The sequence below is a fragment of the Palaemon carinicauda genome, chromosome 4 (genome assembly GCF_036898095.1).
Source record: "Palaemon carinicauda isolate YSFRI2023 chromosome 4, ASM3689809v2, whole genome shotgun sequence".
In the NCBI taxonomy this organism is placed as follows: domain Eukaryota; kingdom Metazoa; phylum Arthropoda; class Malacostraca; order Decapoda; family Palaemonidae; genus Palaemon; species Palaemon carinicauda.
In genome coordinates this window covers 81873727-81880935 of record NC_090728.1, presented here as the reverse complement: position 1 = coordinate 81880935, position 7209 = coordinate 81873727, and the positions used below count along the sequence as shown (strand labels likewise).

Here is a 7209-nt window from a genome sequence, read left to right as displayed (position 1 = left end):
CTCCTTTTCTTTGACGAGTCAGAGAACAGCATCAAAAATGTGGGGAAAGGACGAGAATACAGTATCCACTCCCATCAAGAGGTTCCATAGGTCAACACCCATTGCAGGTCTAAACGTTTCGCTGGTCCCATAGGGGCCAGAAAGTCCGGTTAATCGTTGCTTTGATACCACCGGAACTTGGGCCGCCCCACAGGGAACTTATCCTGAGGCAACCGTTCGGGACTTTAGACGGGTCAATGAGGAAAAGAGACCTAGGAAACGTTCCAAGGTAGGGCTGAAAGCTCTGCTTGACTGAGAACAGGTACTGCGACTCTCCTCAGCCTTGCCACAGTCAACTGAAGGGAAGGCTCGGAGGAGGCAACAGCATCTGGCATCTCCAAGCAGTCACCCATCCAAGTACTGACCAGACCCAACGTTGCTTAACTTCGCTGATCGGACGAGAAGCGGTGTTTCCAACTTGGTAAGGCCGTTGACTCAATATCATGGCTAGATACTCCAGATGTTGAGGCAGAAGTAGAGAAGCCTCCTAGCAAATTACCATGATCCCTCACTCATGGTAAGGACCCGGAAGCTTGTCCCGGCATTGAAGAAGGTCGAACCCAAACCTACCGGAGTTGACCAGACCTCCAAAAGGAGAAGGAGGCGGAAGCCTGCTCCTGAGCGGCCATGAGGAAAGCAGGGAGAGTTCTCTGGGGAAAAACCTGCGATGCCGCAGCGGGATCGCCACACTGCATCTTAAGTCTAGGCTGAATTCCAAGAGCTTCCTGGAAGATGGATGGAATGGAAACTGGAAGTACCCGTCCTTCCGATCCAGGGCCTAAGGAGTCCTGCCGCCTCGTTACCAGTCTGATCGATTCTGCTGTTCCACGCTGGACGAAGTTTGTTCGACAAACTTGATCAGAGCTGAGAGGTCGACGACGGAATTCCCATCTCAGATGCTTTCCTACGAGAAAGGATCGACTGAAGAAGCCGGGGGGTGAAGCCGTCGACGACCCTATGGAGGACCTTCTCCTAAGGCATGGATCATTCTGCCCAAACGGGCAAAACTCTTGCCGACCCCACGGCATAAAGGTTCAGTGACACTGAATTCGCTGACAGAGACAGAGAGATGGTAAGAGCGAGGCGCGATATCCTTGGCTGATCACGGAGATCGTGCAGGAATCGGCATCGAGAAGCTGTTATCCGGATGAGTGACCTTAGGCATCCTCCCAGCGTGAGACCTGCAAGGGGGGGTTGCCAATCCTAGAGTTTGTGAACTCTGCCGCTCCCTCTAGGATTATGCCCCCCCGGGAGAGCCTCCCGTGCTACCTGTTCCTGACAGGAGGGGACTGCTATTGGACACCTTGTCTTAGCTGCCGTAGCCGGTCCGATAACTTAGGCCGACGAGGCTGAAAGAAGAGGCGCTGGAGGCCTGCAGGGTCTGGAAGAAAGCGCCTTGGAGGAGTGGAAACGGAAGTCGACTTCCTCCGCACAACAGCTGTCCATGTCTCTGTCCTTGGGCACAAACAAGCTCTTCCCAAGGAAGGAAGAGTGTCTGAGCTTGTCGACATCCACGGATGAGACACCCGAGAGGAAGCCCTCGGTCACTGCGTCTAGATGGTCCAACATCGAGCTTGCCCGCAAGTTCGAAACTTGGCGACGAAACGCCAAGGTGCTTGAGCCCGAGAGGAGGAAAGTACCCATGATCTTCCTGGAGCTTCCTTGTACAAAACCTCGGGTCGCAACCGTGGAGGGAAAGGACCTGGTAAGCCCCTTCCACGAGATGGAGAAGAGGAAGGGCTAAACCAGTCACCCCTTGCCCGACGGAGAAATCTCGAACGGAAAGCTCCCTGGCAAGACCCTTCCCGGGAATGACGAGGAAGGGCTAACCCAGGTTCTGGAAAGAAGAATGTTGCTCAGACCTCCCTGAAGATTCTTCCTGCTCTTGCACGTGCCATGCTCTGCGTTCACAGGGTGACGACTGTGTTCTGGAAATACGCTCCAGAAGACTCGCCAGGCTGGCCATGTTGCGAAACCCCGACGGGAATCGCGGTCGCAATCGTCCTGGCATTCGGGCGATGGTAAATCAATTGTTTGCGCGTGGCCGAACGTGGAAGCGCCCATGCGCGGGCACGCAGGAGCGCAGACGAAAGTGCGCGAGGGAGCGCAGAAGGAGGGCGAGCGTGGTAGGAAGGGCGAGAGCTGGTGATCGGAATCCAAAAGTTCACAGGCGAGCGATGACCCGTAGGCGAGCAATGGATACTGCAGGAATCGAGCCGGCGTTCGCGCGATGGAACACCGTCGGTTCGCGCGATGGAACACCGTCGATTCGCGCGATGGAACACCGTCGATTCGCGCGATGGAACACCGTCGGTTCGCGCGACGGAACACCGTTGGTTCGCGCGACGGAACACCGTTGGTTCGCGCAATGGAACACCGTTGGGCCGCGCGATGGAATACCCTTGGTTCGCGGGCGGGCGAACATTGGAGCGTATGCGCGTAGGCGCGCGGGCACGTGGGCGAGCGGTCGCGCGGGCACGTGGGCGTGTGGTCGCGCAGGCACGTGGGCGCAGGCAGTCGGGAGACCGATGGCACTTAGGCGGGTGATGGCGCGTTGACAAGCGATGGCGCGTTGACAAGCGATGGCGCGTCTTGGCGAGCGATGGCCCGTAGGCGAGTGAAGGCGCGTTGGCAAGCGATGGCGCGTCGGCAAGCGATGGCGCGTTGGCAAGCCACGGCGCGTTGGCAAGCCACGGCGCGTTGGCAAGCCACGGCGCGTTGGCAAGCCACGGCGCGTTGGCAAGCCACGGCGCGTTGGCAAGCGGTGGCGCGTTAACAAAACGATAGCGCGCAGGCGAAGAATCGCGCGGGCGCGTAGGCGATCGCTAACGCGTAAGAGACTACGTATGGTTAGCGCGCATCGCACTAAAGAGAAGGCGCGCAGGTGCATCAGGAAGGTGAGCGCTGAAGCGAGCTGTCAATCAGGCGATCCTGGATGGTCAGGAAAAACCGTTGGCGCCCATTCGTGCGTAGCAGGAAAGGGCGCGCAGATGTGCGCTGGCGATTGAAGAAAGCTGGCGCACAGAAGGACAAAAGTAAAGGTGAGCGCTGGCGAGCAGGAGCAAGATCTACGGCAAGACTCAGCTACCGGAGATCGTCCACAGCAGGCGAGCGCTAGATCGCTACTGATGGTGTCCAGGGGACCTGTAACGCGTGGCAGATCAATGGCGATCGTTGACGCGCAGAAGATCGCTGACGAGCAGGCGAACGTTGACGCGTCTATGGTCGCTGGTGAGTTGGTGATCACTGGCGAGCAGAGGGCAACGCGTGGAATCCTGTGCGTAGAAGAAGAGTCCTTGTCCAAGACCTGAACCAAAGTTCAAGATTGCGGGGGCGAACGTGGGCGCACAGGGCGCGTATCAGGAACCAACAGGAACAGCAGCGACGATCATCAGGAGAGCGCTGACGAACAGGAGAGCGCTGGCGAACAGGAGAGCGCTAGCGATCAGGAAAACGCTGATGAGCAGGAGAGCGCCTGTGCGCTAACACTGAGCAGGAGAGCGCCTGTGCGCTAACACTGAGCAGGAGAGCACCTGTGCACTAACACTGAGCAGGAGAGCGCCTGTGCGCTAACACTGAGAAGGAGAGCGCCTGTGCGCTAACACTGAGCAGGAAGGCGCCTGTGCGCTAACACTGAGCAGGAGAGCGCCTGTGCGCTAACACTGAACAGGAGAGAACACTGCAGAAGGGGCGCGCAGGGGAACCCTGACACGCAAGCGAAGAAACCCCGTGGGAGGCAACCCTTTGCCCCGAAGGGACCGTTGTCCGTAGGAAGACCGTTGTCCGTCGGAAGAACGAGATCTGACTGCTGTCCATCTGCACCAGGGGCGGAAGGTCAAGAAGGCGTTGGAGATCGATCCCCGGAGAGATCTAAAGAGGAAGGAGCTGCAGGCTGCATACGGAGATTCAAAAAGGCGCCTCTTAGCACCCTTATAGGGAGATGGGAGGCCCTTACGACGTAGCGGACGGTGAGCCTTACGGCGAAGGCGGCCAACAGCAACAACAGCAGAAGAGTCCTCCGAAGAGGAGTCTCTATGAGTGTACTCTCTCGCGAACGAAAGAGAAACACTTCGTAGAAGAGACGGGTCAGCCAGTGACCTAAAAAGAGCAATCCTCCGAAGAGGGGCTCCTGCAGTTGCCCAGCCCCTTGAGCGTAACTGCAGGTGCGACCGCTCAGCACCAAGAGCATAGTCGCACAAAAAAAAGGCAAGAGAAGAACAGCCCAAAGGAGAAAAACTCAAGCCTGGACAGGAAAACTTCCCTCGGAAGGAAAGTTACCCACCCAAGGAGGCGAGCCTCCTGAGTGTTCTAAAATGAACTGGAGAGCTGTCAATCGTCACGGGAGTACTTCCAGGAGAAGGAGACACGCCCCTGACGAAGATCTATAGGGGAGGCAGCAACAGCCGAATCCCCAGGCCTCAACAAGACAGCTCACTCCGTTGTCACATTACAGAAACGAACTAGATCGGTAACTGTAAAAAATAAAAACAAAAATCATTAGTTGACATTCATTCCCCAGGGAAGGCTCCGAAGAGGAATCCCGAGGGAAAGGAAAACAAGAATTACACAACAGGCACGTGAACTCACAACCACTTACACTCACGGAAGGAGAACTGTGACCAACACAGAATTATAACAATTATAATTATGTAACTATGTAATTATGTAATTTAAAAATGAATGAACACTAAAGAAAGAACGAAAACCCCGAAAGGAATCGTTCTACAAAGCTGAAAAATCAACAAATACAATTAGATTCATAAACTAATTAAGACAAAACGTACGGCGTAGCAACCCGACCCACACGGGAAGGAACCTACTCAGATGTAGTAAAAGTAACGTAGTAAAAGGGTGAACGACCTCAAAGAGAGAGAGAGAGAGAAAGACCGTAGTCAAACTCGATCGCGACCCATGAAATTACACCATGGTGGCCTAACTGCTGAGGACTCCACGGAGACATTGTACACTACACACACAAGCACAAACTCTGAAAAGGAAACTTACTGATTTCTATACTCAAATATATACATAAACACGAAAAAATGTTTACATATATATTGAGTAAAAGAAAAGTAAGTGATTAAGTAAAGACAAAACAAACAATGGCTGCCAAGCGAGGACAAAGACAGAGACGTCTGTCCATTGTCCGAGCCAAAAGTGAAGTGAAGCAGTTCACCGGTGTGTGAGGGGGGGAGGGGTAGCTAGCTACCACTCCCCTACCCCCCCGCTAACTAGCGCGGGGGTAATACACCCTCGTTAAATTCTAATGGGTCGCCATTTCAGCTACGCCGAAAGGTAAACCCAATGTAAATAGCATGGTTTGTATTTCGGTTACGGAACAATTAAATATTTAACAAATTCCCCAGGGAGGAACTCCGAAGAGGAACCCCGAGGGAACAACATAAAATTAAGTATTGCGCCCTTCCTTCCCCAGTCGACATCCACGGGAGAAGGGGGGAGCGGAGTAACTGTAATAAAAACAGAAATACAATTATTTAAATCAGCTAAGAATATTCAGTAATAGCGAGAACCACTGACCCTCCGAAGGGAAGTGCTCCCCACGGAGAAAGCTGAAAACTTAATTACAATTATATTTTCACTAAAAATAATTGAGACAAACAATCAGAAGAGCAACCTAACCTGCGCACGGGAAAGGGGCTTCCCCAAGACCCCAATAGTACACTGTTGCTGTAAAGGTGAATGACCTCGAGAAAAGAAAGACCGGTAGCCTGTCCTTTGGCGGGTGTGCTAAAAGTACCAAGGAAGGCCAAAAGAGATGTAAAGTGTCTTAAGATGCCAACTCCCCATTGGAGAAAGGTTTCACAGCCTCACTAGGGAAGACGGGAAGAGTATCCTAACCCGAGGGATAAAGGGCTACCCCTCTTTCTTTTTTGACTGCCAGAGGAGGCCAAACAAGAGGGGACAGAGTGCAGGGTACCCGAAGAAAAGGGAAGGTGAAGAATCCCTTTAGACTTCTTCTCCCTATTCCTACAGTACCAGTCCCACTGGAAGGATGGCCACTGCTGACAGTCACCACATGTTAAAGCATGAGTACAGGATCGTCCTCTGCATGTAGGGCAAAGTCAGTGAAGATCCGTCTCCACTGGTGTGGCGAGCCGCTCATACGGCACAAATCCACATCATGCATCCTCATGGGTGCACACATATAATGAGGATGCACACACCTGTGAAAGACAAAGGAAAAAACTTACAAAATGAAGTCAGTTCCAGGAGCATGGAAGCAAACGTTCACTCTTAACCCCGCTTGAAATCAAAGTGGAATTGTAATGAATGATCACGTGGGCCGTGCTTCTCTGCTACCCACTGGTAATAACCGGTATGTTTGTCGAGACCTGACTAAAACTTTTATAATCCTGTTCCAACTTGCGCTATCTTCTCCTATGTAAGAAGGAGAACTTGCATTTATGTAGGAACAAACAAATTTTTTATTAGTCTATTCATGTTAGCAATAAATTTAAATCATGTGACAGCCTTGATACATTATTACTTATATAAATGAGAAAATAAAAAGCACTACAGTAGATTACCTTCAAAAATATTGAATTCTTCATTAATCTGGATGAGCTTAAAGGCACTTCTTGCCCTCCAACCTTCCTCTTTAGCAAGACGATAGTAAACATCCCGTTTATCCTTGGAACTGCGACCCATTTTCTTTCTGTTAATAAAACAATTCTCTGTTGTCACTTCAAATATTTTTTTTTATATAGTGGTTGCTTTATGATGTTTCTTTAAAAAGTCCTCACCACCACCACACACAAAAAAGTAGATTTGAAAAGAGTAAAATCTGAAATTATCAGACTAGTGTTTCAAAACATAAAAAATAACAATTTCAAAAATTTTACTCTTGACTAATAGTCAAGACAATTATTCTATTACAAAGGTAGTCAAAGAACTGTATTTATCTATGTGGTGCAAGTCAACAGTATTGACCTTGAATTTCCCAGCCATAAGCAAGATTAGAAAGCTATTATTGCAAATGTACCAACCTCAAGTGATAACAACTAAAATAAAATGTACAAAACTGATAAGATCCAATAAAGAACATATACAAGACTCTTATTCAACTTATATAATAGTAATTTTCTGATAGGCACAGGTGACTCACCTCTTAAAAAAATCAAACAGTTATCTCTGATGGGTAGTAAATTG

At 50.8% G+C, this 7209-nt stretch overlaps 1 pseudogene; it reads right to left on the bottom strand.

Moving 5' to 3' along the window:
- Window positions 1-355: 355 nt before the first annotated feature.
- Window positions 356-474, bottom strand: LOC137640324 (5S ribosomal RNA; annotated as a pseudogene).
- Window positions 475-7209: the final 6735 nt, after the last annotated feature.